The 24,992-nt window shown below is 40.6% G+C and overlaps 1 long non-coding RNA gene across 1 annotated transcript in view; it reads left to right on the top strand.

The window, feature by feature from the left end:
- Positions 1 to 23,882, top strand: part of LOC140694853 (uncharacterized) — a 28,403-nt gene extending 4,521 nt beyond the window's left edge. The window contains exons 2-5 of the long non-coding RNA XR_012070496.1: positions 3,778 to 3,853; positions 10,261 to 10,358; positions 16,938 to 17,061; positions 23,652 to 23,882. This is a non-coding gene — a long non-coding RNA (uncharacterized lncRNA). The remainder of the gene's footprint in view (positions 1 to 3,777; positions 3,854 to 10,260; positions 10,359 to 16,937; positions 17,062 to 23,651) is intronic.
- Positions 23,883 to 24,992: the final 1,110 nt, after the last annotated feature.

The raw sequence follows: 24,992 nt of genomic DNA, 5'->3' as shown, positions 1-24,992 counted from the left end.
TTTTCTTCTCTCTCCTCCTGGCAGGGCCTCAGCAGGCCTTCACATGAACCTGCCAATAGTCCTCCCTGCCTCTATCTTGTCTCTTTCTAGATCACTTTGCATGTCTCCTCTACCTTGGAGTCACACAGAGCCCTTTGTGATGTGCCCCTGTGATCTCTCCACCTGGTTGCCTCACCTGCCTCCCACACCCTGTGCTCGCTTCTAGACTATTTGCAGTTCCTGGAAGGGACCTGGCTCTCTTTGGCCTCCCTCCTTTGCATGTGCAGCTCCCCAGGGAGAAATGGCCTTAACATTATAAGTTCACCTGATCAATTCTAGGGCATCTCAGAGCTCACCACAGTGGTTCTCTCCTCTGGGAGAGCCTTGGCTACAGTTCCGGCTCCCTGCCCCGAGCACCCTCTGCTGACTGTTATCCAAGCCCTCTTAACACGCCTCCTCAGCCATCATTTCACAATGAGTCCTGTGCACCTAGGAGCTCCCGGAAGCAGGGACTGTGTCTTTTTCCTCTTTATTCTCAGAGCATTGTAGAGACTCAGGTACAATGGTGGAGGACACAGTGGTTATTCTGCAATTTCTCTAGAGTTGGGGCCTAGGGGTAACAGTCTGGTGGGAAGAAGGGCTTAGGGGATTCACCCTGAAGCTACATTTTCAATTAACATTTCATGTTGTTTTTGTCTACTATTTAAAATTATGAGTCTTAAAACAGAATGATGATTTCTAAAAATTACCGATGATTGAGGAAAATGGCAGTTTTCCATATTTAAGAATATTATTTTAAGTTTGTGTGACTGGGGTGGTGGAAAATAGAAATGCAGGGGCTACTAAAGTATTCTCATCCCCTTCCCCACCCTCAGATCCTTTGGACAGAAGAGACAGAGTGATGTGAGGAGAAGGCTTGGAGGGTGCACCGTGCATTGCTTTTAAATTGTGACAGTTACTTGTGCTTTTTTTAATTTTTTTAATGGAGGTAATGGGACTTGAACCCAGGACCTTGTGCATGCTTAGCACGTGCTTTACCACTGAGATATACCCACCCTTCCCCCCGATATTTGTGTTTTTAGTGGGCATAATATGCTGGAAGCAGGTACTTTAGCATCAGACAGTCACCTGCCTCTGACCATCACGTTAATACCTTTCCCTTGAGCTAGAGGGCTTGTCTGTTTCCAAAAGTTCAATAAATTATCTTCATTTTCTTTTTTCTTAAAAAAAAGGTATTAACTCATTTTTCTCTTTAGTATCGCCTATAAATAAAATGTGATTTTATTAACCATTTACCAAAGTGTTAAGTGTAATAAATATTAAGTACAGATTTCTGAAGCATCAGTCATCACTGAAGATCCACATTCTGCTGTTCTCTCTCTCTGTTAGTCACCTTACTTCTGGAGTTCTGGAATCGGCGCCAGGCAGTGCTTGAGTACAAATGGGACACGGTTGAGCAGGAAGAACAAGTCTGGCCAGAATAGGAGACACGTTGTCCCCACGTGGAGATAGATGAGATTACCCAGGAAAAGCGGGTGCTGTTTAGATGCACTTTAGTGTGTTTACTTCTGGACTTGTCAGCCTTGGCTGCATGTTGGAATCACCAGGGGACCTTAAAAAATGTTGGTGCCTGGATTCCATCACTGCAAACTCTGATGGTACTCAGTGGCCTGGGGTGCATTCTGGCATAGGGAAGTTTTTAAAGCTCCTCTGGTTATTCTAATGTGCAGCCAAGTTGAAGGAGCACTGCCTGGAATGGTGGACACAGAAGGGAAGTGAGGTCCTTCCTTCATAATAACAGAAAAAAGGGGAAAAGAAAAAGACTGGTATAAGTGTATATGAAAAGAGGCATTGATCTGTATCCTTTCATAACACCAATAAAAAAATGCAAAATATAAATTAGCTGCAATGACACAGATGTAGAAGGAAAGACAAATTGGTTTTTATAGTTGACTCCCATTTTTTCACATGCACCTTCATTATTGCGGCCTCCTTTTCATCGTAGACAAGGTGCCCCTTTGTCTTGAACTAAGTCCCGGTCACTGCTCCCCCTTCCTATTGGGATGTGCACAAAGAAGCATGACTCTCATCCTAAAGTCAGAGAAAGGGTAGAAGAAGCAGGGAAACATTTGTTGAGGTGCCATCAGTATTTGAGCAGTGTTTGAGCTAGGCATTTTACATAATTGGAAATGTAAATTTATTGCTGCCACTCCTGCTGCAAAATTAAAAAAAAAAACTATATATCTTTGTATCAACATTCCAGAGCTATGAAAAGATGATTTTTGAGTCATCTGTATTATTGCTTCTTTCCATCAGCTGAGATAATTTAGAGCTGATGGTGCTTGCGGTCAGCAGCAACAGGACAGTAGGTTGTGAGCATGAATAACTCTTGGGAAAAAAATGCTTTTACTAGGATCATCTGAAAATGTCTCCAAATATTGATTTAATAAATTGAATCACAGATCTACAGAATGTTGGCACTGAAAAGATATGGAGGGAGTAGGTCAAACTCCTCTTTTTATAAATGAACAAAAATGAGGTTCAGCTACCAATAGAAAGTGACATTGGTCTTTTACAATGTAATAAGCTTCTAATAATCCCCATTATGAATAGTTCCCATTGTTTACAACTGAAGATGTGGGTAAAAGCGTATGTTGGTGAAAGACTGTACATTCAGAGATGAAAGCTGAAACTAAGACAAAATTAGATTTTCATAATGCTTTTGAGTCCTGAAAAACAAAAACTTATCATATTGGCAGCATACAAAAAATACTGAAGAAAAGTTTTTTGGTCATTTAAACTGCCAAGTTTAAATTTAAAATTGCCAACTAATAAGTTTAAATTTTCATTGAAACATGCTTGTTGAAAAATTGAAGATGAAGACTCATTTAACTTTATCATTCTTCCTTATTTAAAAAATTGCCTTATTTTTTTTTAGTTTTTTATTTGAAGTATTTTACTTTACTTGCGAAAGCATGCTCCATTGTTTAGAGAGGCCAGCGTCGTGGTAGTGAGATCTTGTGAATGAAGTTGCCTAAATTCATATTTGAACACAGCAGCTTACTTCCTGAGTGATCTTGGACAACTTAACTTCTCTGTGCCATTGTTTCCTATAAAATAAGAATAAGAGAGTTGCTTCTTCATGACAGTGGTAAAGACGGGTCGAAGTAATGTACAGAATCTACTTGGAAGGCCTCCTGGCAGAGAGGAAGGGCCATGTACTTAGTTACAGCTATTATTATACTATATCTGGTTTTATAATCCAGGTAAATCTTGAGTCTTACTGATTTCATCTCTTAAAAAATTCTAAATATAAACTCTAAAATGGAAATTCTTAAACTTCATAGTCGTAGCTAATTAACACATAAAGTTCAACCAAGAAACACACAGTAGAGACCAGTTAGCTGCAGACAGCTGTGATATTTTCTGTCCTGCACAGACTCTAAGCTGTAACTACCGTCACTTCTGAAATCAAAGGCAAGCTAAGGAATAGAGCTTTAAAGCTTGGCCTGGTCAGGTGTTCAGACCATGGCAGGGAAACAGTTTACTGTTCACATGTGAATTTTCAAAAAATAGTATTAAAACGAACACTGTACATATTTTGTTGTGCGTTTGACATCGTTAACAGAAAAGAAAAAGAAAAAATAAACAGAAAAAAACCCATGCATTTACAAACAATGAGGCTATGTCTGAAAATTATTATTTTTTTATATTATGTTTAGGATTTAGTGACCAGTTAGGAAAAATATCATTTCATTGGTGTAATCCCTTGATTGACTAAACTTGTTTTTTAATTAGGAAGAAGAGCGTGTTCCCTTTACCACCTGGGGAAAGTGTATACATATAACCCTTTGTGCAAGTGCTCTATTTCTGGGTAAGAACCTGCCACAGACTTTTAAAATCTAATGTGAAATGCTGAGAAAACTGAAAGTCAAGCTGGGAACTATGTAGTCTCATAGAGAAAACTTTTTCCAGAGAACATCTGAGCCAATGCAGGGTGCCACTCTGGAGGTTCCACATTCTCTTCTGCTCACAGTGCTTCACCCAATTCTTTTCACCTCATTTGTTCAAATCAGATCAGTGGTTTAGGATTCTCCAGGGTCTGATTAAGAGACCAGTTGGAGGCATTAAGATTTCTAAAATTTTCCAAGTGTAACAGCCAAGGTAAAATATCCAAAAATAGCCTAACAAAAGGATAGTAGGAACTATCAAAAAATAAAAGTAAAAACTACTGAAAGGTATAAAAGGTGCTTTAATCACATGATTCTAGATTAAAAGATCATATCTCCAAAGTATCAGAAATTATAAAATTCTTTTGGGTTTATTGTGAATAAAATAATATTAGTAATATAATAATTAATAAGATAATGAGAGTTTTACTTGTTCAAGAATAGCCAGATTAGAAAATAGGGCAGGAAGTCCAGATATGGGCTCTGATATCAATAATAATTTAATATAAGAGATGGAAGGCATTACAAATCAGGGAGATAAATAAAGGTTATTCAGTGAATAGAACACTTGTTAGCTACTTGGGGGGAAAAGAAAAGATTGAAATCATACAGTGAACCATATATTGTGATAAATTCCAGAAACACTTAAAAAGTAACACAATTAGAAAAAAAAAACTAGAAATAAATATGGATGAGTATACAGCCTCTAGATGAACAGTAAGTTTCAGAGGAAAGTATACAAAGATTTCCATGCATCAGGAGCATCCTAATTTTAAACAAAACACCAGAGGATGTTATTTGTTTACAAATCCGACCAGGGGCTAATTCCTTCAATACATAGAGATTTCAGATCACTTCAAAGGTAACATCAAAAAATCTCAGGAGTGCAGAAGGCCGAAAAGATGAACACACATTCACAAAGGAAAAAATAGATGTCACACTTCAATGGTAATTCACTCAGTGCACATCAAAATGAAATAGTTTTCCACCTCTCAAGTGACACAGCTCTGTTTATGAGGATGAAATGCCAGTGATCACCAATACCATGCCTAGTTACTGGATAATTTTTGTGAAGTATGGTTGATTTACAATGCTGTGTTAAATTCTGGTGTACTCCTCAAGCCTTCTTAGAAAGCAGTCTAGCAGTTGATATCAAGAGTCAAAAATACTCATATGTTTTAATCCACTAATTCAGCTTTGAAAAACTTTTAATCAGGAATTATTTCAAAATGGCAGGGAAAAGTCAGTATGGATGCAAGTCACAGACATACTTTTATATGTATGTGTATAAATATATATATAAAATCTCAGCCAAAATATTCTTCCAACCCTTCACAAAGTAGAATAGTATGCAGTCATGAAAAAGTGTGTCCATGAAAATATTTTATGACATGTCAAAGTGTTATGATAGATTTGAGGATAAAATTAATTTATAAAATGATTTGTAATATACAAACAGTGCACCGTTCTGAAGGAATTATGTCTAAAGATCGAAGCAATTATTCTTATTTTATTTTTTATTCATTTTCAGAGTTGGGGTCTTTTGATTGCAGGTGACAAAATCAATCTCCAATGTGTTTAAATAACAACCAAAAAATGGGGATGCATGGGATTTATTGGTTCCTGTAAATGAAAACCTCCAGTCTGAGGTCTGGCTTCAGTCAAGGAGAGATACTCTAGCCCAGATGATGTCAAGGGCTGCTTTTGTCCTGTCTTCATTCTGTGTCCAAAGATGTCTCAGCATGATGCTTCTAGGCACGCAGCATCCCAGATCATCCATCCAAACCAAGACAGGTCCCTTTTGGCCCCTTTCTCTCTTGATAGAGGAAGCTTATGATTCACATGGGCACCAGCACATATCTCCTCACATAATAGTGGCTCTTCCTGGGTTATTTGCCAATTCTCCAATCATGTGCGAGGCCAATACAATGAGGGGTATTATTTGTCTTAAACCAACTGAGATCTACTTCTGGTGCTTCAGAAAGAGTGGGTCAATCGAGGTTAAATCACAGGACTAAAAACGAAAGGGAGGTTACTTATCCTAAAGCAAGTTCTGGGTCCTCTTCTAAGACTGGGGACAGATACAGGACAGAAGTTCTGTCCATTACTGAGTGCTTTCAAATTTTCTTTAATGAGCAAATGTTAAATTTATGATCAGAAAAGATGATAAATAAGAAACTTAAGGAAGGAGAATGGAAAGCTTTCCTGTTTCTTAAGAAATATTGAACCCATTAAGTGCTTGGAAGAAAAATGGAAATGTTTCAAGTTTGTAAAAGTTCTGAAATGAATTAGAATTGATTTTACAGACCATGTAGGAGACAGTGCTATACAGTTAGTGTGTCTTTGGGCTCTTTGAGTATTTCAGTACTTTCACATAAAAGTTGCTTCATTTGGGGCAAATTGCATCATTTCCACGTGGCTCTATTTCCTCATCTGTAAAAGAGATATAATATTACTTTCCCCACAGGGTAATTGTGAGGATTTTGAAAAATAGATGTGTGCTGAGGCAATAGTAAGCATTTAAGGATTCTTAACTTTTATGTTTACTTAATACATAGTTAAAAAATTATTATGCAGACTTTTAAAAAATGCATACTATTTAAATGGCCTATATGTGCTGTACAAGAGAGGAAGGCTTAATATACCTTCTATAATACATTTTTCTCAGCCTTAACTAATTTTCACATTTAATCACACACACACCAAAAAGTTATTCCTTTCACAAGCATGAAGACTTAACTGTGAAGGAAAGGATGATGAAAGAGAGTAGAGGAGAAAATAAAATGCTTTCTCTACAAACTGATGGCTTAAAAACTAAGAAAAACGCCTTTTTAAGACTTTGGTCCATCAACTGGTGACTGGATAAAGAAGATGTGGTATATTTATACAATGGAATACTACTCAGCCATAAAAACCGACAACATAATGCCATTTGCAGCAACATGGATGATCCTAGAGAATGTCATTCTAAGTGAAGTAAGCCAGAAAGAGAAAGAAAAATACCATATGAGATCGCTCATATGTGGAATCTAAAAAACAAAAACAAACAAAAACAAAGCATAAATACAGGACAGAAATAGACTCATGGACAGAGAATACAGACATGTGGTTACGGGGGGGGTAGAGGGTGGGAAGGGATAGACTGGGATTTCAAAATTGTAGAATAGATAAACAAGATAACATTGTATAGCACAGGGAAATATACACAAAATGTTATGATAAATCACAGAGAAAAAAATGTGACAATGAGTGTGTATATGTCCATGAATGACTGAAAAATTGTGCTGAAAACTGGAATGTGACACAACACTGTAAAATGATTATGAATCAATAAAAAATGTAAAAAAAAATAATAATAATTAAAAAAAGACTTTGGTCACCATATTCATAGCTAATACTTAGGTAGAGTTTTTCACATGCCTGCGGTTAATGTTCCAATTGTTTTCACAATTAGTAACTAATTGACTCATCACAATGGTCCTATAAATTGCTATTATTATCCTCCCATTATATGGGTGAGGAGATTGAAGCCCCTAGAGGTTAAGAAATTTCCACAAGTCCTCACAGCTAGCATCGGAGCTGGGATCCAGATGCAGGAGTGTGGCTCCAGGGGGGGCTTGTAAACACTCCCTCTGCTCTCCCCTGCAGGTGCAAGCCAGCCACCCGCTGTTACTGTAAATAACATGATGTGGTTCACTTAGTCCTGAAATTCACATTCTTTGTAGCTTTCTGTCTGGGGCAGTCATCAGGAGCAGCCAGGGACACTGAGTACATGCTTCTGGACTATGACCAAGAAGGTAGATGGAAGGAAAACAGTTTAAAAATGGGATCTTTAATGTGCATTCTTCAATGGGCAGGAAAAAACCTGCCAAGTGAGGAACTGAAACCCTATCAGCCACATGCAAATTATGCTTCAGACACCCCCGCTGCCCTTGGGTCCACACAGTCAGAACCACAGGGGATCAGGGACATGAAACTTATGTAAATGCAGGGAGTAGGAATACCTGCCATTTTAAGATCTCAAGGAGTATGAAAAGCATGTGAAGCTTTCATCAGCAGAGACCTGCTGTCACTTCCACTGTTTCCCTCAGGGCATGTCCACAGCTTCACTGGTTTTATTCAGAATGAAGACGATAGCTAGCACCTGCTGACCCCTGAATCAGTGATAGGTTCTCCCTTGAAAGGAAGCATATCCCCTTCATGGGTTACAACTAGTTCATAACCTAAGTAATTCTACAGATGTAGAAGGGATACTTTCATTGGTTCTGCTATCACAGACTTCCCTCCAAAATATCATGCCACCAGTTACCCCATTTTCACCCATTAAAATATACTTAACAGGCTTCCTTCTTTAGTGCAGTTTTAGGTTTACAGAAAAATTCACAGAAAGTGGAGTTCCCATATATTCCCTATGCCCTGCACACAGCTGCTCCTGCTGTCAGCATGTTACATTACTGGATGCACTCATTCTTTTTGACATCTTTCATTCCTCCTCCCCTAAAATTTAACATGCCTGATATTCACGTCTCATGGCATTTACGTGCGATTTATATCACTTCTCACGTTTATGTGAGGTTTACAACACATGCATGTTTTCTGTTTAAGCTGGGTTGGGGGCAAGTTTTCTGTGTAAAAATACGATCATTAGTGAGTCTTATGCTGCTGGGTTTTTGGGTTGTCAGGTCCTGTTGACCATTGCTTCAGTTATTGGGATCATTGTCTAAGGACTTTCAGTGTTCATTGTATTTTCTGCAAAACTTCCCAAGAACCTGAATGGAACAGACCCAATCCAAAAGTACCTGACTGTGCAGGTGGGCCACGCCCATCACTGCTTCCCTCATCAGATTTATCATCATGGTGACCCTGAACGCCATATATGAGAAAGTGGCAATCATGATGACTGACTCTGGTAAGGTCCTCCTGCAGCTGAGATAATTTCTACACTAGTTTTAGAACCAGGTCAAAACAGAGACTATCTTTTAAGCACTTCAATTGCAGTACATTACAGTCTTTAGTTAACTTCAAGTGTAAACGTATTTTCTCTAGCCTATGTGAGAAGTGAATTAGCTCCATTTTTGCATTAGTAAAAGGGACAAAGGAAGCTTTAGAATGTCCAAACTCTGTGTAAATATGTCAGTGCTTAATAATAATTTCAATTACATTAGATAATGTACCCTATTGTTGAAAGTAAATAGTCTCTGTATTGCAAATAAGTGGAAGAGGGTCGTGGTTCCAGTGGCAGATTTGCTTGTGCGTTACGGAGAGGACAAGTAATCACACTGTTATATGTCTTCCCCCCATGCTGTTCCCGTTAGTGTAGCTCTATTCTCATCAGCTGCGACTTCTATAATAAATGTTTCTTCTCTCTGGCTTGTATCCCACCCAGCGGCTTAGCGGCCTAAGTTAAGTGCTTCCCACACGTTGCATGTGGCTGGGTGGTTCTCCCAGTGGTCTGCTCAGTTGTCATCTTCTGAAAATACTAAGACCAATTCAAATTCTGAACTAGAAGGATGACCCGTTTTATGTTCCCCAAATGCTTCTAGCAAGTTGCCCCGTGTTTTGTTTGTCTTCTTCAATAGTCCTACCTTACTGCCGTTCAGGGAGACAAGAGAATATTATTTAGCAGGATGTTTAGAAGTAGCTTTCTTTCAAATTACACCTGACAAAGGAAATTTCTTGCCCATTAGATACTTTTGTGCTTATAAATTTTAAGGAACGGGTGACTTTTTTTTTTTGCCTTGTGGGATATTTCGTTCTTAGTGGGAGAAACTCTTACAACAGTGTGTACAGTTGGAATTAACATAGTGGATATGTTAAGAAATTCAAAAGAGCTGATATGAAAACAGTGTGAATTGTGTGTATATATATATATATATATATATATATATACATATTTAGCGTGTTAACTCATGTGTCCGTGGCTTTGATTAGAGTCTCAAAGCCGTTCACAATTTTGCAGACTTACCTTTTCTTTATTCTAGCTGCAGAGCTCCCAAGGACCAGACTGACTATGAGAACAACCCAGCCATGAAGGTGTTCTTGTTCCACTTTGTCAACTACTACTCCTCGTGTTTCTACAACACATTCTTTAAGGGCAGATTTGTGACTTATCTGTGAGATCTGGTGTATTGGCTGTAAAAATACAGAAATGAAGAGGTGTGAATACAGCTTTGTGTTCTGACAGTCTAACCTGTTTCAGGTTTTCTCTTAGTTGCCCAATGAAGAGTGTCTTTACTCTCTGTTCCTTAGATATTTTAGGCATAAAATAATGACTTTATTTCATGTTAGAGCTATCCAAAATTTAAATGAGATTTTCTTTCTAATATTCCAGTGTGACTCAAGTGGCTGTCTCCTTGAACTGATGACACAGCTGACAATAATCATGGGAGGACAGTCCATCTGGAATAACATACAAGAGGTGTTACTTCCGTGAGTACTCAGTCATGTGATCTTGGGGTGAGAACGGCCCACCCACCCACGTCATTTTCCTGCGTGGCCATCTCTAGAACAGGGGAGACTCTCTGCTTATTAAAGCTCTCCAGATAAGATGATCCAGCCAACATTATAAATGTACCTGCTGTTTAATAATTATGTTTAAATACCTTCCTTTTTATGTTTAACATAAATCCTCAAGTGCTATAGTCTCTGCTTATTAGCACAGCACTGGGGACTGACTGATCAGAGCCCTTTTTGGGGCCATGAACTAAGTTTTCCTACAACTTCCTGCAAATTTCTCCTCCTTTTATATATGCACTTAAAAATCCATAACAGGAATTTGTTGAGTGCCTAGTATGTGCTAGTCACTGTATTAAATGTTGTACATATATGTATGTGTGCATGTGTGTGTGTGTACAATTTAATCACCCAAACAATCCTTATTCTTATCTTCCTTTTGCAAATGAAGATCCTGTGGCTTAAAGAGGGTAACTGATTTGCCCAAGCTCTCATTGCCAATAAGAGACCACTGTGGGACTCAGATGTAAGACCCTATCTCTCTGAATCCAGGTTCTTCTAAGAACAGAGACTCTCTTAGGGTCCTAAGGCACAGGGTTACATAATGTTTTAAGAGACACTGTCTAAAATAATAACAACAGAGGTTTTGACTTACTGTTCTCTTCCTAAAAATGAGAAAAGCAGATGTTAGCAAAGGTCACACTGTCCTTTTGATTTTCACATAAGCCCAATCCCACATCAAAGTGGACAGTCCAATGTTATCTGCAATTTCTGAACATTTCAAGGAGCTTACTGTATTCGCTTTCTGTTGCTGTTGTAACTAGTATCCCCAAACATCATGGTAGTAGGAAGAAAAAAGAAAAAGTCTCCACTAAACAACACAAATTTAACCTTGTAGGGTTCTTGAACGCAGAAGCCTGATGAAGTCAAAGTGTTGACACGGCTGTTTCTGAAGGCCTCAGGGGAAACTGTATCTTTGACTTTTCTGTCTTCCAGAGGCCACCTGCGTCTCTTGGCCTGTGACCTCTTTTCTCTGTCTCAAGGTCAGCATGGTTGTGTGCCTCTGACTCTGAACCTGTGGTCAGATCTCCTCTCCTCTCTCCCCTCTTCTGCCTCCTTCTTCCTCCTTTAACGACCCTGGTGATTACACTGAGCCCAAATCTATAATCCAGCTGGTCTCTCTTAGAGTCGACTGGTTAGCAACCTTAACCACAACTGCAACCATAGGCCCCTTTGCCAGGGAATCTGACCTCTTCCTATGTTCTGTGGATGAGGACATAGACATATTGGCGGGGAACATTTTTCTGCCTACCACACTAACCTTTTTAAGATAATTTCTGGCTTTGAGTATCTGTTTTCATGAAACTGTTGATCTCTCTTCTGTCTTGCCTTCCACACCAGCATTATGCTCCTGGCCAACCATCTGCAGAGCTCGTCCCTCTCTGTGGCGTCCCCCAAAACCACTTACACAAGCAGGTGTTATTGTTGTTTGTAGCATGGGGGAGAAACTCAAACAACTTGAATTTTGAAATAAAAAACCTCCATCATTTTAAAATCTTCCATGCCACTATAAAATTTTATTTTTTAACTTTGTTTTTTAATTTTTAAACTATTTTAAACTTTGTAACTTTTTTTAAACTGTACTTTTTTTCTTATCATCCTTCATTGTAGGCTCCAGAAACCTGGTATTCTGCCCACCGCATCCAAGTTTCCTTTCATTGTTTCTCCTCCCTTTCTTAACCTTCCTTCTCTCTCCCTTATTACCAAGTTTCTGTCCATTCTCTTTATAGGGCAGTTAAATTATTTTTTCTTTCTTTCTTTCTGTTTTTGCAGAGTGAACACATTTTCGTGTCAGTGTGTCCTTCCACATTTCTTCACAAGGGCTTCATCTTTCAGCTTCAGTGTGGATTCCTGGGTCTGTCTCGAAACAAAGGCATTTCCCTTGTCCCCCAGCTCACCACGCCCCTCAAAAAAATGATTCTGATCTCCGCTGTGAAATGAAACTTTTTTTTCCCTACTGTGCAGTAGAAAACCCTTAACCTGAGCTCACAGTCAGATATTTCCAGAGGAGTAAAAGTAGGTCATGTGCAAATAATACTACTTTTCTCTGTGAAAAGTAATAGATCAGATAGAGGAAACACTTAACTCAGATTACTCAAAATAATTTCCTGAAGGAAATAAGTAAATTATTTAATACTAAATTTTGTTGAATCTGGTAATCCGTGAGCTATTTTTACCAATCAAGAAGGATATATTTCCAAAACTGTTACTTAGCAATTTATGTGAAATGAAACTTGCTCACATGAACTAGTTTAAAATAAAGGATGCATTATAGTATCTGTGGTCTGTTTATACCTTCGCTTAAGTAAGCACATTGTTCTAGGTTCCAGTGAGCTGAACTTTGCCTCCATGTATTTCTACTATGGGCTAAAATATTTAGGGAATTTATTTTGAATTATGTTTCCCTTTTTTGAAAACCAGGAATTCTGAATTGTAGCCAAGTTCGAGGGTGGCTTGTTTTTTCCTCACTGCCTCTTCTCTTTGTATAAGTGCAGTTTCCTTCTTAATTTTTCATATAAAATCCTAACATACCAAAGATCTATCAATTACTCTTGCTGCACCAAAACTATACCCATCCTCAAAAATACATAGGAAAGGAAAAGAAAACTTACCAAAATTAGCGACTATTTTCATGCTTTTTAAATATGTCTAAAGGAACATAATGAAATGAATTTCACCATATCTCACCTGCCTCCGCCCCCCCTATCCCATGTAGGGTTCTTGAGTAGGATTCTGGGAGCAAATTAAGGACAGTGATGCCGTGATCCAGGCTCCCTCTGGGGTCTCCCCAGCACTTGGATCGGCACCTGGTATAAAGTAGGTCTCAGTCCGAGCCAGCTGAGTGAGTGAATGACTCACAGGCATCGAATGCGTAACATCAGTGAATTAACAGCATTCTTTGTAGGACTCAGACAATAAGCTGAGTGCCCTGTGGCCTTCCCAGCCTCACATACTATTTTGATGTTGGGGTCATTTCTGGGAATGTTATTCTGTACTGGACAAAAGGCTAGTACAATTCCAGGGTTAAGCAACTTTCCTAGGGAAATTTTATGATAAAATATAAAGAAAAATAGTTAAATGCCCAAAATGACATAGCATAGTCCTTTGGTGTTTAGATAATGTATGGCTGTAATTTTCTTACTTTATATGTTTCTACATTTTCCACTGTGTGTATGCACTACTATATAATAAGAAAAAGCAAATGTTTAAAAGAGAAAATTTCTCTTCTCCAGATATGATTTGGTTAGAGGATGAGTCAGATACATATAATAAGAGAATCTTAAATACATGCGTCCATAATTCACTCTTTAAATTCAGGAACAGGAAACTCAGGAATGAAATAATTTAAGAGAATCAAAGATACTTGTATTCAAGATTAGCAAGTAGGAGTGTCCTCAACAGAAATGGTGATAATCTATAATGCAGGGATTAAATGTGATAATGAAGGTACAAAGACAACATGAAGTAGAAAATGCCACGTGGCAAGCACAGAGTAAAGGGCAATATACTATGATTATGCCAATATGTGTGGTCAATTCCCAAGCAAATGATTGTGTAACCCCTGCTAGAGGGAGAAAGCTTCCAGCCTTGGCAGGAGAGGGGGGAGGATCCAGTGTCTGTATTTTTTAAAATGTCTACAGTTGCTTCTCATGTGCAAATTGATATCCCTGCACAAGAACCTTAAACCAACAGAAAGCCCAAAAGACCGTGGACAATGATGGGTAGACGACAGCCCAAGCTTTTCTGCCACAGATGAGTGATTCCACTCAGGAACACTGAGCAAGAGGCTCAGAGTCTTAGCTAAGGACAAGCAAGTCGGGACTTCTAATATGACCTAATGCCATCGACGGGGGAGGGCAGTTCAGCACAAGAAGGGAGCGCCAGGTGAGTTAACATGGAAGTTTCATTCTGGATCCAAACCGTGATGGATTTGGGTCCCAGAGGGTAAAAGCCCTTCTTCCCTGGGGCATGGACCGGATTCCACAAGTGGCTGAGACAGGAAGTATGAGGCAGAGAAAAATTCCCCCAGGAGAATCCCGAGTCTGGGTGCCAGGGAGGGTAATGGACGAGTGCGGTCCCAGCGCCACCCGCACTGCAGGCCTCCGAGGGGCTGTGGAGCTGTGCGCCCCCGGCCGGACCACAGACCTGCCTGCAGCGCTCTGGGCTGCAGCCTGGGGAGTGGCTTCAGCAGCAGGCTGGCCCCGTCATTTTCGTAGGTGCTACAGTGACCCCCACCCCTGTGGCCACGGTGATCCCAAGCCAAGGGTCTAAGTGACTTCAACCTTATTTACAGGTGACCACAGCCGGTTAGCCTGTGCTGCTCAAAAGGAAGACCCCACATGGGGTTTTGCTGTGTCAGGGGGGTTGCTAATACCTGGCCTGCTTTGAATTTTTTCATCCTCATAGCAGCCTGGGCAGTGGAAGTTTCATCTCTCAATTTTATTTCAACTTTTTTTGTTGAAACTATAGTTGGTTTACAATATTGTGTTAATTCTTGTTTAATTCTTGGACTATATCTATATATTCCTTGTCATATACTTTTCCACTAAAGGCTATTAAAAGTTATTGAGTGTAGATCCCTGTACTATACAGAAGGATCTTGTTGTTTGAAACAAAAATTACTAAACAAAGTAACAAAGTAAGCAGACTAAACCTAGCCATGTATATGACACAGTTGAGTTTATCTCAGGATTTAAATGTGGTTTTGATCTCCAGGATCTCTTTATCAAATTATCATATGTAAAGTGCCTGTGGAACACTTCTCAGAAAAATGTTTTAAAACCATAAGATTTAGAGAATAAAGAAGGAAGATAATTATACTGAAAAGCAGATATCAAAATATATAAATGGGCATTTGTGATACAGTAATATCTGAAATATTGGAAGAACGTGTTGAATAAGAGGATCCAGTGGTGAGTCTACTAACCGCAACATTCTGCCATAGCAGTGAGTGTAAATCATCTTCTGAGATCTGCAACAATTGCATTTTGAATGTAAATAAAGTTAAATAACAAATAAGCCATGAAGTGTGGATTCAGATTCAGCGGTATCTCGAGTCCATATCCCCAGCATTTCCCAGGGCTCCCTGCTCTTCCCCTAATGTCATTGAAAGAAGTGGGGAAAGATTGTGAAGCGAAGGGCATGTTCCATTGCAAAGAAATCTCGTAGCAGACCTGGGAGCATGGCCAATGAAAGGTTAATGCTGAAATTAGAGGCCGTGGGAAACCAAGCAGAGGCAGCTCTTTACAAGTCACATCATATGCTCTGTGTGTGTCTACGTGTGTATGCATACAGACGTGTGGGCATGTATGATGTATACACCTGCCTTTCGTGTGAAGCCGCCTCACTGTCCAAATTTGAAATCCATCCAAACGTGCAGTGTTGTCAGCCGAAGCTCAGCCAGATGCTAAGTTGTCTGTTGTTGCTCTGTCTCTTCTGCTGAACTCCACGAGTAAACCACGTGCCACCTGTTGCTTTCAGAGACAACAGCTCTGTAGGCTACAGGTCCATGCCTTGTTTCACTGCCAACTCTGATTTCCTTTCAGGACAAATTGCCATTTGAAAAAGGGGGAAGCATTCAGTTGGCCCACAAGCCTCTGAGTGAGGAAAAAACATAACGTTAGAGACAGCTCTGTGGGACAGCATCCAGAAGGGGGCAGAGCATTGGGCTGCGAGTCGAGGCTGTGTTTCTTTCAAGCTCTGCACTGAATTTGAGGTGGCATGTCACTTCTTTGGCCCTTGATTTGTTCAGCTTATATTAGGGTCTTGGACCTGTTCTATCCAAATTAGAGTATCACTTTTTTGCTCGGTGACCCTCCAGGGCTCCGCAATTCCTTCAAAGGGAAAAATGCCCACATCCTCACGGCAGCCTCTAAGGCTCCACCCCCAAAACCACCACTTATTTCCTATTCACTGTGGCCCACACCAGTCTCCATGCTGTCTGTCCAGCGTGAGGGACCTCCAGGCCTGTGATCACTGTTTCCTCTGCCCATTCTCTGCAAACCCCTTTGCTCCCGTCTTTGCCTTATTCAAAGGTCACTGCCCCATCCCCACTCCTCCCTAGCACACATTCTTCACTCTCCTTTATTTTCCTCCACAGCACTTATCACCAGCTCACAGAACCTGTATTTCTTTCTTTTACTTATTTTCTCTGACGATTTTCAGACTGGAAAGGCCATGGTGGATAATAGCAGAAAAGTGGGGGTAAAAAAGACAAATGAGGGAAGGCATCTTCTAAAAGCTAAAATGCCCACCTGAAAAGGAGGTAGGAGATAAAGTAGTAGTAGTCGTTACAATTTTGGTAAACCCAAGGCACGTAGTCAGGACTAGTTTTCACAATATTTGAGGGTAGGGAGGCAGCAATAAAAAGAAATTTATCCTGAAAACAAGAAATTAAATTCTTGGGAAGATGATGTGTTCAGCTTGAGATATCAGTAATACTTTTATGACCTTGGTCTGATAATATCCTGCCTTATAATTTGATCTGTTTGACAGCTGGATCATGAATCTAATGATGCCACAATTTCGGGAGCAGAACAGACCAACCCACGATGGGAACGGGAAAACCATCTGTATCCCATGAGCAAACTGGGGTTATTTTATGAATACCCTGAAATGAGTAAGTCATCAGTGGAGATTTCTGTGCTGTCGGTTATACTAGAGTATGCTTTGGGTCTCAGAAGCATCGGTTACCAAGCCAAACAATGTCCTAGCATACCGAAACGGAGCCCGCTTTTTTCCATTAGATGCAATTATGCAGTCAGGCTTTCAAATAGGGTGCCTGTGTATATCTTTGTCAATATTTATGTTGTACAAAGCTGAAGATTTACTGCCAAGGAATGAAATGGAATACTTATTCAGATATGTCTCCACCATTGATTCTCAGATCCTTCTGGTCATGTCGTCTAAGGATGAACTCAGAACCGTTACTAGATGTGACTCAGCTCAGGCTGTAGCCCGTGTGGCACAGCTGTTGGCTGATATCCTTCTAAACAGAGTCATGTGAGCCAGTCAGCCTGTACAGAAAGCCCGCAAGCGCATCCTGCCTCATTGCAGCAAGGTGCACTGGGTCACCCCTTCCACATCTCACACCTGCCTTTGATATTGTTCCTATTTCTTCTGGCTGATGGTTTCTGCCTGGTTCCTTGAGTGACCTCATGACACATCACTGGCTTGAATTCAGGATGAATTTTCTGATCTGGAGTATCGGTAGAACACAGATCCCCTCCTTCTCCAATGTCTTTGTCCATTTCCGTACATTTGCTTGGGCTCTGTTCCTCTTGGTTGAACTTGGTTTTGAGCTCTCAGTTGCCTTTAAATTGTTGCATCTCAAAATAGATTTCCATAGGAAACGTTATCTTTTCTATTATGCATGGTGCACTTTTATCTACTAGAAGGCTGTTGATGTGCACGTTTTGTATCTGAAAACTTTCAGCTCACCACTGCCTTGAAGTAGTTTTTTTTTTTTTTTAAACTTAGGAGACAGGAAAGGATTTTTGTCAATAGGCTTTGCATTTATGCATGCAGGTTCTTGTCTGCAAAGGCACCCTTTGTGCTTCCTGTTTATAAGTCTACAGATGGAGTTTTCTTTTTCCTAAATTACATTCTATATATAAAATAATTGCTTTTAAAAATATACATTATACATAGAAATGCATCTGGTTCCCTCGGTGAATGAAAGGTCATATTGTGGCATCTTCAGTCAGCTATGCTTTGTGGCCTGGTGTCTGATTTGAGTTTCATCTTTGATTTTGCTGTGTTTAGTGACCAGGTTCCATGAAGGGTGCAGCTGCTGTCCCTGGTGTAGAAATTATGTTCGTTTATTCTTCTTATTTTCAAAAGGACTTTAAGCCAATGACCTGTTATTCCAAAATGAGTCATAATGGTAAATATGTCTTATTGGGGGTATTATCAGCATTAATAATAACAACAACATTCTGGGGGCAGCATATCATTAGGTATTTTAACACACACAAAAAAAAGCCTTGGAAAAAAGTTATTGTTCTAATTAAGTCAAATAAATGTCATGAAAGGAAAAATTGTACGCTTTTGGGAGAAATTGATAGGGCTTTTAGAACTTTATAGTCTCATTAAAATACCAATTAAATAATTCAGCCTAACTCTACCCTACATAACAGGATGGAGTAACAGCTATTCTAGAGAGATTTTTCAGATTTATTCGTTTTCCTATTATCTAAATAATCCCTGACGAATTAGAAAATTCAATCCATTTCTGAGAGTAGGAAGTCTGTTATTCTGTATTCAATGCTGGAGTGAAACTTATTTTGTGTTCTTTTCATTCATGGGAGATAGAATTTCCAAGTGCTTTTTGAATTATTTTTGTTCCTCTAAAATAAATTGCCTTTGGTGGTGATCTCCTGACCTCAGTTTCCTCCTCCCAGTTTTCCCCATGATCATTAATGACACCCCACCTGCCTTTTAGTTATGCCTCTTAGCTGCTGAAGGGGAACAGCTACTGATAGATGACCCTGGAGCCCTCCACCCGTGCTTCGTTAGGCCTTGCACGCAGCCACCAACCCTAGTCTCCTTCGCCTGAATTACCTTTCTCTGCTTTTCTGCCTGGAAGGACTCTTGCCAAGCCTTGACAGGGACCCCTCCACTTTTTAGAGATTATCTGCTCTCCTGTCTAGGCATGAATTGTACTTGATTCTTGTCTTGATGGTGCATGATCGTGTCCATGTCCATTGTGCTCCCCGACTGTAGTGATCCTGTCGGAGGCAGTAGTCAGACTTTTCATCTTCCCGTCCATGTCTGGAGCACCACAGCCTGGACCCTGGTTCTCCTACGTGTTTAAGTGACTTGAGCTTGGAGTTTCAACACACTCACATACAACTATTAGATGAGGTGGCGGTAACATTGCCCCCAATGCCCCCACAAGGTTCTATATGGCAAATGGTTTTTTCTGAGTGAAATTTCTCTTCTATTTGTTTTCATGAATTCCCCACTGTCCTTTGAGATTATTAGAGTAACCCTGAGTTGTTAACCACAATATCTCTCCCCCCACCAGTGAATGATCCTGCTGCCTGAGAACTCAGACATGGGACATAAGAGAAATAATCTATCAGTCTTAAAATCTGGAAGCCATAAGATACCGTTTTGTACTTAGAGCGCCCACAGCACAAACACCAGTCTCTCAAGAATTTGACGCTGCCTTCCCAGAGGGCGGGTGCCATAAGTGGAATGCTGTGAGGGATGAAGTGAGAGCTCTGCATCTCTGGTACTGCCTTTTCCACCCTTGCTGTGTTAACTTGATCTTCCCTTCATATATTATGTTCTCCATTTAATTTACTGCATTTAATATCAGTTGTTCTTCAACATCTCCTTGCACCCGCCCCCTCCTTTCCCTATCTCTCCAGTGCTCTCCCACCCACTCCTCTCCTGCGCTCTCCAGGAACAGGCCTGTCTCCCCCACGCCCTCACCTCTGTTCTGACTGCCCACCACCTGCACTGACATTTCCTTAACTCCGCAGAATAAACTTTCCAAAATGGCAGCTGAGTAACTGGGGGCGATTTTAGACCTCTCATCTCTTTACTGATTCATTCATTTATCCAACCAACAAACATTGAGTACTGCTATGCCAAACACTGCATCAACTGCTGGGGAGACCAAGACAGGTAAGACTTGGTGTCTGCACTTCCCAGGCCAGGCGAGGCATGGCAAGTAGTTAATGGATTGCTAAGCAGGTGAACACAAATTGGACTTCCTAGAGCTGGAAATATTTGAACTGAATCTTGAAAGGTGAAAGGAAGTTAGCTCTCAATTTTGTGGTAGAGGGAGTGGACACTTCATGCAGAGAGGCAGAGACATATATGTGTACACAGCATGAAGTGGCTTGGCCAGACTGAAGAACAACAAGTAGAGCTAGAACAAAGGATCCATAGGTGGGAATATCAGGTGCACAAGGCCTCTGTCACGATGGGCCTTGTGTGCTTAGACTTCAATATATCCTTAAGGAAGCAGGGATATATTGGAATATTTGTAAGAGAATTGCATAATGTTTATGTTGCAGAATATCTGGTTATTCTGGCAGCAGAATGGAAGATACTATTTTTGGGGGGAGGCCCATATTTTGGGGGAAAGGATATTTCGGGGACCAACCCAGGTAACCCAGACAACAATTGGCACATGCCTGCAGAGAGGCCGTGGGCAGAAGGAGAGAGACATGGGCGGCATAAGTGGTGACTGCTGCAGTGGGGACTGCAGGACCGGGGCGGCGGGCCGCAGAGCTGCTGAGTTGACTTTCAGTGACCCATCCAGAGAGCAGATCTGCAGGGGGAGTGTAAGGGGAGGAGCTGGTTTCGAGGAGATGGTTCTGTGTGTGACATTTGGAGTGTGAAGTGTCTATGGGACATCTAAGGGGTGATGTCCATTGTTAAGCTGGTTTCACCAGTCAGGAGCTCAGAGGAGCTGTGGGTGAGGCTGTGGGGGCGATTCAGTCCTGCCAGGTGGAGGACTGAAGACGAGGCCTTGGGGAAAAGGGCCATGTACATGGCAAATGGGAGAAGAGAGGTCCACCAAGAGAAAGAAGAATAGCAGTGCAGTTGAGAGAAAACGAGTTGAGGCAACACAGAGAAGGCTGTAACCTGGCTTAAGAGGGATTTGAACACTGAATAAAAGGAGCGTAGTGAGAAAGGGGGTTGTGTGGGGCATAAAAGCAAGGGCTAAAGCCCACCTCTAATTGTCTAAACTGAGGAAAAGGCGGAGGAGGACTACACTTAGGTAGCTTTTAAAAAACAGATCTGTGTGTATCTGTGTGTGTGCATATGTGCACACACACTTTTCTGCCTGGGCTTTTAATATTTATTTAATTAAAACAAAAATTAAGGGGGAAAACATTCCACTGAGAGGAAAATATTTGTCCACGGCAAAAGCTACCTGGTAATCAAATAAACAGGAGCTGAAAATGCCCACTGGTTTGAAACACGCAGCCACAGGCAGTGCAACTCCTTTCTCAGTGCCGCGGTGAGGGCCGTGGGGGATGCAGGGCTCTGAGCCCTGGAGGAGTCATCAGCGCAGGCACTTCTCCAAGATACTGGACTTTAAAGGGAAGAAGAAAGTATAGAAAGTATCAGAGAGCAATACAGGGCAGTGAGAGAGGGTTGGGCAAGGGTCAGTTTTGTTTTACAGGGGGCGTTTCTGGCCTTGCTGTGTTGCTAGGCCTTTGCTCTTGTTGGTATTTGTTCCAAAAGCTTTTTAGAAAGTTCTTCTCGCTTGACTATCTGAACAGATTAAATCATGTTGGGTTATTTCTAGTGTTTTATTTTTAATTAAAAAATTTTCTGGAATTTATTTTAATGTCAAAAGTGCGGACAATGTACCAGGCCTTCTAATGATTTAGTTAATTACACCAGTACCTGAATCCACTGATTTTAAGTGTCAGTTTTATAATATTACTAAAATCTCTTAAATATCCACATCTATTCTTGAAATGTATTCTATTTCATTCATACTCTCAGTGCACTATTTCTATACTGTTTCCATGACCATAGATTAATATCTCCTACAGTTGGTCCTATTTTATCCTTTTCCAGAGTGTGCCTAATATTACAAATTCAAACATCTCTCCTCATTATTTTATTTGTATATTTGTGTATATTTCTGGAAGTAATTTAGGATCACCTTTCAGAAATTTTTCTTAAATCCATTCGGGTTTATTAAGTAAATTTGCATTCAGATACTAAATTTATTTTGGAGAAAAAATGTTCTATGTCCCCCAAATTTGAGTCTGCCAACTGAAGAGGATGGTGCATTCTATTGTTCATTCAATCATTATTTTTTTTCTTTTTTAAGTCATTTATCAGAATCATTTTAACATTTTTCATTAATTTATTTCTGAATAGTCTGTGCCTTGGTTGTCATTATAAATGATATCTTTTCTGGGTTTGAACAGGGATGATTGCTAATGAAGTCTTAATTTCTAGTTTCTCTTGAATTAGAAAGGGATCTGACAGTGTGGGGCCCTCTTTCCAATATGGTGACTGTGAGCAGTGCATTTCATTAAGATGTCCACTTGCCAATTTGCCAGTGGCTGCACCTACTCCACATTTTTCTGATACTTACCCGCCCCCTGTAGGCAGACTTGTTCATGTAGGGTTAGGTGGGTTATGGAAACAGATACTGACATCACTGCTGCCACGCTGCTGACCCTGTGGCATCACTAACTCTGGTTCTTTCTCTGTGACTTCCCTGAATATGACATCTCCTTTTAGGCTGGGGACATGAGGCTTCTTTCCAGCACTGTCGGTTTTTCGGCAACACACCCCTGCCTCTCAGGTCAGAAGCAAATGTCAGCTCCTCCTACTCATCCACCCAATCCACGGTCTTGCCGTTCCTGGCCAGAGTGGTCCCTATCCCTTGACTGAGCAGTAACACTAAAGGGACTACAAACTTGCCTTTCATCCACTGTCTTAGTTACATACCTGTGGTAGTTTACTTAAAAGTCTGCCAGTTAGGGTCTAAAAGTCTTTTAGATCTCTGGCCTTATCATTTCTAACTGCTCCCCCACCCCATGGAACAGCTTACCGCAGATCTCTGCTGCCCCATCTGTAGCAATGTCCTGTAAATTACAGACAGAGAGAAAAGAACTTCTAAGCCACCACCATAACTTTGACTTCCTGTGACCACACAGACCATAGAAATATCAAGATAAAAATTCCTGAAGAAGGATATTTTGCTTAGGAAGACACTTTAATTGCATACCTTTCTGTGACTTGTAATAACTTCATAGACTCTCTGAATGTGCTGCACTCACCTTCCCAGACTCAAGGGAGCTTGCTCACTTGCCTATTTTCAGTGCATTTCCTCCAACATTCTCTATGCAGAGCTTTCCCAAAAGTACATTCCTTATTCCTTTTTAAATTCTTATATACAACCACAATATTCTTTTTCTTAATCCTCAATGACAAATCATCTTCCAAGATTGTATTATTTCAACACTGAGAGTGAATAATATGCTTCAAGATTCCCAAGTTTGTTACCAGAAAATAACTATGATTGGTTGAAGATTTTTAAGTATGTTATTCCTACTAAGGGTATATACGTGAAAGAAACAGGTTGTAATGTGTCTTCTTCCGAGAGATTTTATATTTGCCTTTTGTTTGGATTCTTTCACTGTTGAACATTATTATTACCATGAATGTCTTTTCTCTTTGGGATTTAGTTCACCATTTGCCCCTCTCTCTTTACAGGAGTAAAGGAATTGATGCTGTCCTTCCATCCATCCACCACTCCATGTTGTGTGTCCATTCCTTCAACAGGTATTCAGTTTGGGTTCACCACCTTATCTGTGGCCTCTTTCCAGTGGCCAATCTGTTGGCTCTGGAGAACAATATATTGCAAATCAGAGTGGGTATGTGGAAACTTGACTACCCTGTATAGACGCATGGTACCAGAAAAAGCCCAGGACATCGCAGCATGGCAGCCCACCATGCAAGGAACAGCAATTCTGGCTGTGGTGGACCAATGTGAGTAAAAAGTCTTCATGGGCTGAAGACTTTGAAAAGTCCAAACATGCATTGGCATTACTTCCTAAGGAATCCAGTGTTGGGCATTGTTTAATATGAGAGGCAGATGCTAACACTGACATCGCTATAAACAACATATTTGTTGTAACTGTAATTGTTATTATTTTAATATATTTTCTTTATAAATATTATTTATGACTTACAAGAGCTCTTACAGAGGCAGTTGTTAAGAAGCGTGGCCATTATACTGTTGCAGAAGTGTTAATTCAGTAGAAGCATGGTAATAGTATTAATAAGTACTCACTCGTTTGATCCTCACATGTCTCTAAAGGTTACCCAGCAGTGCTTGTATAATGGAGATAGAAATCCATCTGTTTAAGTTTTTGCAGAACCTAAAATAAGAGCAGTCATTCCACCGTATTTTACCATATATTCCAGACTCTCAGTTTAAAGTAGGAACTACCTGATGAGGTCATATAAACCCTTTGTGAATCCCCAATCATTCATTACATTCCTGGACCCCTGGGGCAGAGGTTCTTCTAGAAGGTGGTCCCATCTCTCCTCCCCACCCCACTCTTGGCCTTTGCTACCCACTGTTGGTCATTAGCTAAGCAGCCTCATGTCCTGCATGTGTCTGAGCTGTGAGGGAACAGAACTCAGCTGTTTACAAACTGTAGTGACTATGACCAGTTTGAACAGTCTCTCTCCTTCCCTGCCCACACCCCCACAGGGCAACAGGGGGCTCACAACCACAGCGATTCCCATGCCAGCCCATCAGGGAGCCTTCTTCCCTAGAAATGTTCTTACAACCAGGGCTGTTTCCTCCCTTACTTCACTGCCAGTTTCACTCCCAGGTTGCAGTCCCAAACAAAAGGCTATCCCAGTTTGAATTTCTTAATCAAGTCATATTTACGCTAAGTCCCTGGCACTTTCCCATGAGCACTCATAGAAACAGAACAGGACCTGGCAGTGGCTGTGGGCCAGGTTCCTGGGTGAGGGGACTTGCTGGGCCCTTCAGGTTCTGTAGTCTGGCTCGAGCTTAGCTCCCAGCACCGCGTCTTCCCA

Source organism: Vicugna pacos, unplaced genomic scaffold (genome assembly GCF_048564905.1).
Source record: "Vicugna pacos unplaced genomic scaffold, VicPac4 scaffold_105, whole genome shotgun sequence".
Taxonomy (NCBI): domain Eukaryota; kingdom Metazoa; phylum Chordata; class Mammalia; order Artiodactyla; family Camelidae; genus Vicugna; species Vicugna pacos.
The sequence above is the reverse complement of the archived record's forward strand: the minus strand, read 5'-3'. Positions and strand labels throughout refer to the sequence as shown.